Here is a 13,605-nt window from a genome sequence, read left to right on the forward strand (position 1 = left end):
AGATATCCATGTATGAACATTGCGGCCGTCCCAGGACTATGAAAGCGAGCCCACCTCAAACTTCTAAACCTGTACAATTAACTAACAAGCACTATACCTCTAGAGGCACATCAGTGGGAAAAAATAAGGACTCGTTTAAGGACACAAAACTAGCAACAACTTGAAAACACTAACCTACCTACAAGTCACCACACTAATACTGAGGATCAAGGTAAGAGGATGTTGTAGAGTCCTGGCTATAGCCCTAAGGCTAAGCCTCTATCCGCATCATCCAAATAAATAAAATCAGCCTCGGTAGTGCCATGAGTCTCATCCGTCCATTCATCGTCAGATATATCTTCTTCGTCCTCCCATCCACATAGACTCGTCAAGAATGTAACTATGCGAGGATAGTCATCCTGTGGAAAAGTAAGGACTTGGGCCATCGGGTCAATCGTGGTCAATAGGCGAATTAGCCATTCTAATTCCTCAACATTTCCCTCGCTGGCTATAGTACATCTATATGACCCAATTCGGTTTTAATTATAGGATAACACATGTGAAATATCTGAGAAAGGTACAGATGATACCTCTCACCAAAGGTGGGAGTGGATGAAGTGTGTGATGCTCGTGCATCTGCCATATCTGCAAACACAGATATAGCATCAGTAGGTTCATGAAGACAGATCAATCTTGTTTCTAATTGTGTGCGGATAACTCTCCTCTTAATTTTTACTTTTTCTTTTCTTTTCTTTTTTGTGTATGAAGCTATATATATACATTCCCTCGAATTTGGAAGTTACATGGTCAGGGGAGAAGGTTAGGGAGGAAGCAATAGAATGTTGAACGTGAGTACATGCTCCCCCCTTCCTTGGGTAGATCATTTTTTTTGCAATGATGTTGTAGCCCCTTAGAACCACTTTGTCCAGTGGGTTATAGGTGGTGATGTGGGTAGATAGCTTTTTATGACCCTTGTGGCCACATCAAGTTGCAGAGATGGCAGTGTACGCTCCCATGAACGAACGGAGGATATGGTTTCCGATGATACATTTACAAGGGGAGATGTAGACTCATTGGTTTCTTGGTGGGTATTGACAAGGGTAGGTGTAGAGCATGCAGAAACTTCTATATCAACGTGTGAATGGCATGAGGAGCTAGAAGCTTCCTTGTGAGTCCCCCCTTCCTGAGCTAGAGGTGGTATCGATCGATATCGTTTGGGAATCCAAACTAGCTCTAGAAGAAGTGGTGTGGAGTACTCTGTTACCTTTCCCTTACCACGGTCTAGAATTGTCGTTGGGGTGGCAACATTTGGCTTATACGATTTTACAGGCGATGTAGAGGAATTCAGCTTATGTTTAGGGACCCAAATCTAGTCATTTCCTTCATAGTGCCCTTGGGCTGCTAATAATATTTTAGGAATCCAACGTGATGTTACCTAGCCTTTTCTAGAGCGGGTAGCTACTTTCCTACTACAAGGCTTCTTGTCTGAATGAGATTGGGCAGTAGAGGTAGCCATTAACGAAGCTTTTGGGACCCATTTGTATGTACTCTTCGGTAAAGTACTTCGGTAAAGTAAGCGGAGCCTTGGGGACCACACTGCCTATCTCCCTCTTGGCGTTGAAGCGTTAGAGGGGTGGCAAACAATCAAAGATGGTGTAGCCACTTAACTTTGTGATTTTTTCTTATCTAGCATTTTTGTCCAGAGTTGATGGCTTAGGTGCAGGACCTTGAGTGGTCAGGCTGAGAACTGGTTCTTGCGTTGAAACTCGCCTGGTTGCCCAATCAATATTGCACTTGGAAGCTAACATCCATTTGTGCCCTAAGTTTACACTTCCCTCCACGGTACCAGCAGGCATAACCAAAAAGCATTGAACCATAGTCCCCTTGTCATAGGCAACAGGAGTGTGCAAAATTTCCGAGACAGTGGTTTTCTTCTTATTGATACCCTTAACTTGGATGGTACTTTTGGATAAGGGTGGTTTTCCAAGTTGACACCACACTCCATATGACAGCAAATTGTGTTGAGCTCCCGTATCCAACAATGCATTATATAGCACCTTCCCATAAGGACTCTGTTATAGCTGAATTGGGTATTGTAGAGGCAGGTCAGATTCAAGTGAATCCTCCTTTGCCTCCTCGAAAAATACTTGCATAATTCCCAAGTTGGCCTCTCGTTGGCGCGCCTAACACGCTGCTGGCGTTCTTTAGCTTCAACTCTTGCTTGTATCTTCTTAAGCTTCAACTCTCGCTTGTATCTTGTTTAGCTCAGCCTGTTCTTTAGCTCAGCCTATTCTTTAGCTGCCTTCTTCTGATGGATTGCATGTAATTCCTCTTGGCTTAGGGGATCATAGTATCTTTTGAATTTACTCCCATTGAGGAATCCAACGGTTTTAACTCCGTCGAGAGTCTCCACTCGGATGGTACCTTGCGGGGTTCTTTAGCTCAGCCTGTTCTTTAGCTGCCTTCTTCTGATGGATTGCATGTAATTCCTCTTGGCTTAGGGGATCATAGTATCTTTTGAATTTACTCCCATTGAGGAATCCAACGGTTTTAACTCCGTCGAGAGTCTCCACTCGGATGATACCTTGCGGGGTAATTTCACATACTCTGTACGGTCCCTTACCAGCATATTTTAGCTTCTTCTTTTTGTTATGCACTCCATACATCAGGACTTTATCCCCAACTTTGATGTCCTTGTTTTTCAGGTAGCGATCAAACCATTTCTTCCTTCTATCCTTCTCTACAAGGGCATTGTACACCGCCAATTGTCTTTCTTCGTCTAACCACTCAAGGATATACAAACGCTCTACTAAGGGATTACCATCCTAGCCCTCTTGAGTAGCAACACGAAGACTAGGAATGACAAATTCCCACGGCATGACTGCTTCTTGGCCATATACCATCTTGAATGGTGTGCAATTAATAGCCACTTTACGAAGCTCTTTGGGTGGAAAACCATTAACCAAGAAGTTAACAATCTTCTCACTCCATTCAGGCATTGTCTCCACCATGAACAAGAAAGTGTCAGGTAAGTCATCATCAACTCCCGTAGGAGCTTCACCACTAGGTATGCGAGACAAATGATCAGCCATGACATGTTTTTTGCCAGGTCTCACAACAACAGTGAAATCAAACACTCAAGAAGAATCAACAACCATCGTGTGATTCTTCCTGTGGAGCATGGTTTGTTCACCAGATACAACAATGCGCTTGATGATCCACATAGAAAACAAACTTAGTGGCAAGAAGGTAATAACGAAATTTCTTTACTGCATATATCATTGCCAACCCTTCTCGCTCCGTAGTGGTGTAGTTGCATCGTTCAACTGGCGATTGGAAAAGCTAATGGGGTAGTCTAGTTTATGTTCTCCAGGTTGAGTGCATCAATATGCACATGGAAGATTAAATCCCTGTTAAGCACTCGCAAGATTGGAGCACTTGCCAGGGCCTTCTTTAATAACTCATATGCATGGTGAATCTTCGGTTCAAATAAACTCGATGAGAAGCTTGTACAATGGTCGAGCTATCTCAGCGACGAAGAATAAAATAAACCTTCGATAATAACCAACATGGCCCATAAAGCGCTGGACTCCCTTATAGTTGATGGGTGGGGGCAATTCCAAAATGACCTTGATTTTACTTTCGTCGGTGGAAATCCCATTTTTGGACACTATATGCCCTAGAATAACTCCGTGTTTAACCCAGAATTGGCATTTGAAAGGATTCAATGAGATGCGATATAATCTACACCTTTCAAATACTTTTCATAAACACATCAAGTGCTCGTCCCAAGAGGAATGAACACAAAGATCATCTAAGAAGGCTTCACAAAAGTCCCTTAGATATTCCTTAAAGGCTGTGTTTATCGTTGGAATGTTGCAGGTGCATTAGTTAAGCCAAAGGCCATGACGCGAAAGGTTTAGCTTGGTCCTCTACTGCAATTGTGATCTGATTATAACCAGAGTACCTGTCTAAAAAGCTATAAGCCTCCTTGCCTGCAACTCTTTCAAGCACATGTTCAGAATACGGCAAGGGGTAATGATCTCTTCTGGTGGCTGCATTAACCTTTTTGAGATCAACGCACACTCTGAGTTTCCCATTCTTCTTGGTACAATGACTATCGGAGAAACCCATTCTGAGTGCTCAATAAGGTATATGAATCCACATTTTATAAGCTTTTAAATTTCCTCTTGTACAATCTTTGCATACTTAGGATTCATTGGGTAGGGATGTTGCTAGACTGGTTTAGCAGTGTTAATCATTGGAATTGTGTGTTGCACCACATTGGGTGGAACACCCTTCATATCATGGTATGTCCAAGCAAATATGTCCTTGAATTCTTTAAGAAGCATCTTAAGTGTAGCTTCTTCCGTCTTGGTGAGGTCTTGAGCAATAAAAACTGGTTTAGACTCCTCACATGGATCTGCTAGTCCTATCTCCTTAACTACTACTGCTCGGGCCATCGTAGACACCACTACTCCGATTGGTAGGCGTTCGTTGGGCTTTTATGTAGACGACTTTACGTTCCCCCATGGTAAAAGATTTGAAATGCTTGGGTGCGGGGTGTAAGTCTACCGGTTCTTGTTGTGCCATGCTTTTTTCTTTAATTTTTGCTTCCTTTTGTTGCTGAGCTAACTCTCGATTTTGACGCCTTCTCGCAGTACGACTTAGTTTCGCCTTCTCTTCGATTTCTGATTGGGCGATGTCATGAGGTTGTGGACTACACCACATGACACTTTGGAGGTATTCTCCCCAATTATCCACTAACTTCTGAATGAGTGTTATATGCTCCTACATAACTAAGCCATTCTGCAGTGGATCTCTCTTTGTTTATTCTAGCTCGTACATTAGCTCGATAGCGTTGTCACTTATGTCTCGTCTTCTTCTTACCTAGTTTCTGATTTTTGTTTATATCACATTCAGACTCACTTGATCGATCTTCACTTGTGTCCCCCTAACTCTCGGATGAACTGCAAGAGTTTACTATCCTAGGCCTTGAGCGTGTGGCTTCCACACTTGGGTGAATATTCAACTCATACCCCCTATCAGGCTCAGAGTCAGTTTCTTCTTGAGATTCAGACTCGGAGTCGCATTGGTTAGAGTCTTCACTACTTTCAGTGTCAAGGGAGTTTGCCACTTTCTTGCCATCAGAAGTCAAGTGCATAACACCTATCATGTTTACTGGCACTAATGGTGGCATATCTTGCCCCTCAGGTGTTACCCAACTTGTGCCTCTATTTCCCCATTCTCTATTTCCCCATGTGTCTATGGTTGCCGCTAGGTGTACCCAATCTATGCTATCTGACTCAGTCATGCCCGGTAGTAGGACATCCATATATAAGGAGAATCTTCCCCATCATCGGTCTCTTTTTTGCATATATAGCAATTCTTTAATGGGACTGAGTGAATAGTGGTATCCGATTGATTATCAATAATAACCTTGCTTCCTAAAGGATGCGCGCAACCATTCTCAAGATCAACTCAAATGACAGAGTCCTGGAATCGTAAGTAGACATGGTTTTTCGACCAGTCATGCACCATTTGTGCTTCCCTCATGAAAGGACGTCCTAAGATCATTTGATATGACATAGGATGCTTAGAGAAATCTATTACAATGAAGATATGTCTTACCTTGTATCCCAGAACCTTGATCTTAAGGTCCCTTAGCATTCCAATAGGTTTAGCTATAGTTCTGTTTGCCATCTTAACCACTATGTTTGTGACTTCTAGGTGAGGTCTTCCCATAGATTCCTAGCAGTTTCTAGTCACAATGCTCACTCCAGCACCACCATCAAGGATTCCCTTTAGAGTTAATCCCTTGGTAGTAATGGGGAGGGTTGCATTAGATTCGTCACCTTCAAAGTATTGTCCCAACTTGTTAACATGTATTTCAATGACCGAGTCTTCATCTAGGTTGGGCTATAGATCCAAATGTTCCTCCACATCTTGAAGCATGTCGGGTCTATCCATGTTTGCAAATTGTGGTAACCCCGCCTTCAGTTCTCCATTGAGAAATGCCCGAAGAGCTAAGAATAGCTCAGGATCTCCATATAACTTGGATATGATCATGGTTCTGATTTCAGAGGACATGAAATCCATTAGTTTGGACACATTCAACGGTACTTTTCGAGATATCGGCCCCTGACTAGGGACTGGTGACGATGGAATCACTTCTCTTCGATGGGGTCAAGCATTCCCACTAAACATTCTTTCAAGCAAGAAGGGTGTCTACCCACTTCCTGATGTCCTATCCTCACTTTCTTCCCGAATGATACTAGGTATAGCTAACGGTTTATGGCTCCTGTGAGGCTGAACTCGTGTAGGAAACACTATGTCTGGGATCTTAACTTTTCTAGGTTCTAGCTACTCCAGTTCTCTTTGTGTTTCTTCCACCAAACCCCTTAAGTTTTGCACTTGTTCAATCTCCTCTACTTGGTTTGGGTAAGTCCGAATCTTTTTCTTGAGGGTTTTTGGCCCACGTGGCTTGTCTTTGAGAGTCTCAGTGAGTCTGGGTAGCCGAGAGGGTATTAGCTGACTTGGTTGTGGGGCAGGAGGAGTTTCTTTTTGTTTCCCCCGATTTATGTCTTTGCTTGATTCTCCTTCGTTGCGCTCCCGAGTGGGTTTCTCCCTTAAAGTAGTGGCTTTGGTCTTCATGGTTTCTATTGAATCAGAATCATCTTCAGGATCATTCATATACACAGGGTCGTCTCATGTCCCTATATTAGTCTTTGAACTAGGTTTGGAGCTTGTGGCATTAAGCGATCTCTTCCGTCACGTTTTCTTTTTCTTTGCTCAAGCAATTGATGCAGTATCCCTCTCTTCAAGAATGTAGTTTTGATTTTGAAGCATTGACCGTGTGACTACATTTGCGAGTACAACAGGTGTGGTTCCTAGTGCCTCATTGTTGGTGACCTCAACCAAATTCAATGGCTCTTGGGTGCACTTGGATTATGTGGACATTGAGCAATCAAATGATCTATGCCGCCATAACGATTACATGTAAGTACCGGTATTCCCGACGTGCTCCCTTGATTTGGTTGCATTTGAGTAGTGATCTTCTGTAGCCTATTAGGGCACTCTGCTACACGATGCGGTCCACCACAATCGTAGCATTGAAGAGGTGGTCTCTTGGCAAAGGTATTAAGGTTTTGTCCTCTTGGGGCAAGAGCAGCCACTTGATATACAGGCTTGACTTTCCCGAAATGATCCTCCATGTAATACTGGGGAGTCATTTTAAACGTATTAATCCCATATGGAACAGTGGGGTCTACATCCTCTTCATAATCCCCACATGCACTATGTGACTCACAACCCATCTGGTTTATAGGGGTAACCCTCAGATGCGGAGGTTGTGGTCTTAGCACTGGCGGTGGTAACGGCACAGACTAGACTAAATTTGGGTTCCTTGGAACTATGTGTTGTGTGACGGTTGCTCGACAGGTGGTGCAGGCATCAATGCGGGTACTTGAGGTGTGTTTGACTAGGCTAGTGGTGCCTGATTCGTTAACATATGCTTAAAGTACTAGGCAATCCTTAGATTCATTAACATATGCTTAAGTACTAGGCAATCCTTAGATTGATGGCCATACTTACCACATGTATTGTAAGTCCAATTGAATTTAACTCTGAATGTGGGACATTCACTTGTGCTATGTGGTCCTAAGCAAACCGAACACCATTGTTGCTCTCTTCTTGGGTACATATGCCTATTTTGAGGAGCTCGATTACCCCTAAAGTATTCTTGGAGAGCTTTAGTAAGGTCAGCTTTAGACATTTTGGATATCTTGGGCTCCTTGGCAATAGGTTTTACAGTCATTGGCTCGTGCCCAGATATTTGCGAACTAATAGACTTTGTCTCCGAAGACACCTTTTTACCTGCAATCATCAAGTTGTCTTCTAACTAGATTGCATTGGCAGGACTGCTTCCCACATCGTAAGACCTCTAATGACTAGGCCATTGTATATGTCCTCGTGGCGCAATCCTCGGATGAATCTATCAAGAAGTTGGTTGTTATTGAAGCTCTCATCAGGTACAGGGAAAATTTAGATGCTTTAGTCGACTAATAAAGTCTCTCATCACTGACTCTCCTTCCTCGCGTCGTTCAGCTTTTTGGAGTTGAGATGCTACACCCCAAAGCACACCCTCACATATGTATTCTTTCAAGAACAATCTCGAGAGTGGGATAGTGAGTACGCTCTTCAACCCTTAAAGTTTGATACCAATCTCTGGCTTTTCCACTCAAGGTTAAGCCTAAGGCTTTACACTTATGTAGCTCATTGTGCTCTTCCAAGGAATCACACACGTGTTCAAAAAGTTCAATGTGCTTCCTAACATCTTCATTACCACCACTGAAGTTTTGAGTGAGCTTGGCAACTTAGACCGCCTTGCTTCTAGGCTCTCTCTCAGGTATGCCACGCATGTTTTCCATAATATATCATCCGATCGTTTGAGCAAACGCTGCTAGATCACCTAAGTGAGCAGGCATAGCTGGTGGAGGCACTTCTGGGATGGCCTGGTTGACAGGAGTTGGCATTGTTCTTGGTATGTATGCAGCTGACGTAGGATATGATATGTGACTATGCATAGCTCCTCTTGGATAAGGGTTCTGATAAGGCATTCGTGGAGCATACACCATTGGCATAACAGGAGGCGTAGGAGCTACATGAGCATGAGTAGTGATAGGTACATATGGTCGATATGCACTGGTACGCATTGTTGTAGGTACCGTACCACTAGGTAGCGGTGTTGTACTAACTACAGTGGTAACGGGTGCACTTTCCGTCATGCTCATCATCGGAGTAGGCATTGTGGATTCCCTAATGGAAAGTTGAGCCAAAGTTGGAAAGCTAAAGCTACTACTCGTGGGCTCAACCTGCATTGAGACTCCAGGCGAAACAACATACGAAGGATCTACATGACTCATCGAGGGAGTCTCCAATTGTGACAGGGTTGGTTGTTTAGCCTTGCCCGTATCCAAAAATCTCATAAGGCCAATTGAAACTAGGTTCACTCCCCTATTCTGCCTCTCGAATTGGATAATTCTATGGATAACTTCACATATCATTTGTTGTTGTTCATCTAGATTGGTGGCACTAGATGTAGAACGTATGACTTCTAACCAACCTACATGGTATGTGTAACCCATGTATAGGTCAGTCAGAGTCTCCGTGTGTAGGTCATATTCCCAATTTTCATTAAGAAATATCCCATCCAAACTTGGTGTGCCAAAAGGTTCTCTCAAAGTGGACGCAATGTCACTTCTTGTGGTTTGACTTCTAGGGGCCTCTACTTTAGGAAGAGCGTCAGAGTCTCCGTGTGTAGGTCATATTCCCAATTTTCATTGAGAAATATCCCATCCAAACTTGGTGTGCCAAAAGGTTCTCTCGAAGTGGATGCAATGTCACTTCTTGTGGTTTGACTTCTAGGGGCCTCTACTTTAGGAAGAGCGTCAGAAGGTCGTAGCTCAGTAGGGCCTTCATTAAATGAAGTGGGTAGAATATCCACATGGACACTCTTTGGGAGGGCAGGGTCTACATGAGATGTGAATGGCGAGTCTACTTCCCCACCTCCTTCGTTTAGTTCACTTGTCGAGCAGCACGTAGCTCTATTAAATAGACGACTAAACATGCTAGATCCGGGTTGTGGGGCCCAAACTCGCACACGTTTTGGCTTGCTTCCTCTCATAGTTGTGGGTAGGATGCCCTTCCATGACTTCAGAGTCAGAGGACGAGTCACTAGCCGCCGCCGCTATTATTCGTGGATCTTGGGTTGCATGTCCTTGGGTTCCAACTGAAGGCCAAGATGCTAACGTGGAGGGATGGTGTGAGCCTGCGTAAACTGAAACGCTTTCTAGTTGCTCAGACTCTAAGCGTAGATGCATGTGACGTGGGTATCCTACGGGCATTGGTAACTACCCTTGAAGCCCACACAAGTGGTTTCTCAGGTGTTTCGCACCCTGTTTTTACTTGTTTTTGTCTCGTTTTTAACCCGTTTTTATCCCCTTACTTATGGTCGAGACTGGACTAAGGCATGTGATAGCTCAAGAGACGAGCGTATCGTTCAAGGGGTCCTAGCGTGCTTTACAGCACAGTGTTCACCTATCCGGAGCTCCTGTGGCCCTCAGAACACTCTATTTGTGCCTATGGGGGGAAAGGTGAAGGCTTTGTCCCACATGCCCACTCCACTCCTTGGGGGGTAGACTATATAGAGAGCTTTACTCCCCTTAAGCTTCCACTTGAGAGAAAGCTATGGAGACTCACTCTCCTATATATATATATCAAGACCGGAGTCGGGGTCAATTGGGGGTTTTTTCTTTTTCGATTTTTTTTTTCAATGAAAAATTTCTTTCCACTCGGGCCGCGTGGGTTGATTTATTTTTTTTAATTTTTTTAAAATTTTTTTAGAAAAAAATACCTTTAGAGATAAATGGCACTAACTAACTTACTAACTTACTGCTCTAACAGCTAACACACAGAACTGAAATGTGGAGAAAATGAAGAAAACAGAACAGAAAAATGACTGAAAAACAGCAACAAACACACAAACACGCCTCTCTTTGCCTTTCCTGCAGGATAAAATAGACTTCAAACAGCAGCCCGAGCTGCATCTGGAGCTTGGTTCAGGGAAATTCCCCGATAGCGACGCCAAAAATGTGCGCTTTTATCGCACGTGTTGGAGCTAGGGACTTACTAAGCACCGTGTGCGAGCCACAAATGGCTACAACAAGCACACAACCAAGAAACCAGCCACCACGAATGGCTGCAAGCACACAACCAGGAAACCAGCAAGCTCAAAAAAGGGAGCAATGGTGTGTCACTCACCGCTCAGACCGCCGTCGTGAAGGATTCTTGCGCCGCGATGAAGAAGGAGCTGCCATCGCCGCTCTGCAATGCTCGATCGCTACACATGCTCTGTCGCCCCGCCGTAGCCGTGCCACCACGCAATGCTCGATCGCTACACTCTCTCTCTCTCTCTCTCTCTCTCTCTCTCTCTCTCTCTCTCTCTCTCTCTCTCTCACACACACACACACACACACACGTTGGAGAAGGAGATGGAGAAGATTCAACACTTAGAGAATGAGAGGTTTTAGGTTACATTTGACTTTTATATGTGACTTGGCCGTTCACACATGGGCGCCCACACATGGCCAGCCGATCCTAACCCTTATCCTGAGATGAAATTCGAGGTGCGCCTCTCATCGGCGATCACCCAATCCCCTTACCCTTTACATTTGGTGCCGACAACAAGCCCGGCCCATGACTTAGAATACGTAAAATAATTGTATGACATAAAAAAGTAATACGTCTCAATGTCCGCTCCATAGGTTAAAATATATATATATATATATATATATATATATATATATATATATATATATATATATATATATATGTATGTATGTATGTATGTATGTATGTATGTATGTATGTATATGTATATACATATATATACATACATATATATATATGTGTGTATGTATATACATATGTATATCATACACATATATATATACATATATATATACATACATATATATATATATATATGTGTATGTATATACATATATATATCATACACATATATATATATATATATATATATATATATATGTATATACATATATATATATATATATATATATGTATATATGTATATATATATATACATATATACATATATATATGTATATGTGTGTGTGTGTATATGTGTGTATATATATATACATACATACATACATATATATATGTGACATAGTTAAGGAGATGACTTCTTCTAATGATAACAATGTCATATGTACTTAATATGGGTATATATTTATATACACATATTAAGTACATATTAATAGTGTGATATAGTTAATATTAAAAAAAACATGTGTGACACAGTTTAGGAGATTTCTTCTAATAACAACAAAGTCATTGCAAATGAGGAAGATGTCCTTCCTAATATTGTTTTCTCATCCCAACAAGAACGTCGTAGTCTCCATGCATTTAAACAGCTTGTAAGGGGGTTGCTTGTAAGGCATGCCACGAAGCAGCCACCTAAGTGCCTCCTACATTCCAAACGAAATGTTGGTAACATTGCAAAGCGTTTGAGGTCAATTCAAGAGATGTGCAAACGCACTGAAGATAAGCATGCTGTAAACACAAGATATTTAAACTATCTATGCGGTCAGATCCATGGAATGAGTTCAGATGGTACAAGGACATTGAGAGAGAACATGGAAATGTCCTCCGAAACTCTCATTGCCCAACAGTACTCAGATAGGACATGATGTAAGGGATGGTACGAGGAAGTTGAGAGAGGACATGGAAATGTCCTCTAAAACTCTCATTGTTGCCAACACTGCTCAAATAGAACATCATGTAAGGTACATGTATGGGTACATGCAGGATCTTATGTGGGGAAGCAATGAAGGCGCAATTGTGTGTAACAAAGGGTGTAGGCTACAAGTCAATGCCTTAAAGGAGCAAGTTACCATGTTGCACATCGAGGTGTCAACTCTTAAAGTCAGTTTAAACAAAAAATTGAATGCTATTATGATCAAAATGTGTCGCAAGTTGGATCGTCCTGCAACGCCTAACATGTGATATGTTATAAAGACTTCTCTATTTTGGCTTTTTGTACCTCTTTGTTCTTCATTATTTTCTATTAAGAGAGGATATAGGACACTTGTCTATGTGCCCATTAGAGTTTTGTACTCCTACTCTCCACTCCGTGGGATCTTTTAATCATTTTTTTTGTTTTTGCCATGCTCAATTGTGGAAACATGAGACTAATATGCTATAAAGAGTTATCTATTTTGGCTTTTCGCACTTGGCCCATTATTACGTAAAGTAGTATGATATACAAGAGTTTTGTATATCCTTCTTGGTTGAGACAAGAATATATTAAGCTTTCTATGTTATATCAAAATCAATTTATGAAGAGAGAGAGAGAGAGAGAGAGAGAGAGAGAGAGAGAGAGAGAGAGAGAGATTTAATGATCTCAAATACTTTCGGACTAAGTTGTGCTTTTAAACAGAAGATAGTTGGACGGAGTTAAAATAGAGTATTGGACTCGAGCAATGTTTTACATTTAGCACGTGCTGACCGGATAAGACAATTGAATATAACACGCAAAGAACGACAAAATGTTGCTAGTGGCAAAGAACAATATAAAAAAAAACAACCAGATAGAAATGTAGAACAAAGGGGCCAATATCGAACACAAGAACGTGCTCACCAAATGTTGCTAGTGGCAAAGAACAATATAAAAAAAACAACCAGATAGAAATGTAGAACAAAGGGGCCAATATCGAACACAAGAACGTGCTCACCAAGAATGCAATGTGAACCAAGATATTTCTAGAGAAAGGAATGTGATAGACACTCCAATAAGAAGTAGAAGGGTTCAATTAGATGCAACCAGCGCTTCTCACCATTCAATTGCAGTAGAACAAACTTTAGATAGTAGGGGTGCGATGATAAGTAGAGGGGGATACCTCTCTATTCTTCGTCAATTTCCGTTAAGAGAGGATATAAGACACCCGTCTATGTACCCATTAGTGTTTTGCACTCCAACTCTTCACTCCCTCTGGGATCTCTTAATCACTTTTGTAGTTTTTGCCATGCTCAATTGTGGAA

The 13,605-nt window shown here is 42.2% G+C and overlaps 1 pseudogene; it reads right to left on the minus strand.

The window, feature by feature from the left end:
- Positions 1-889: 889 nt before the first annotated feature.
- Positions 890-7,022, minus strand: LOC147630778 (uncharacterized; annotated as a pseudogene).
- Positions 7,023-13,605: the final 6,583 nt, after the last annotated feature.

The sequence above is a fragment of the Cibotium barometz genome, chromosome 16 (assembly GCF_041138505.1).
Source record: "Cibotium barometz isolate CiBa-2024 chromosome 16, ASM4113850v1, whole genome shotgun sequence".
NCBI classification, from domain to species: Eukaryota; Viridiplantae; Streptophyta; class Polypodiopsida; order Cyatheales; family Cibotiaceae; genus Cibotium; species Cibotium barometz.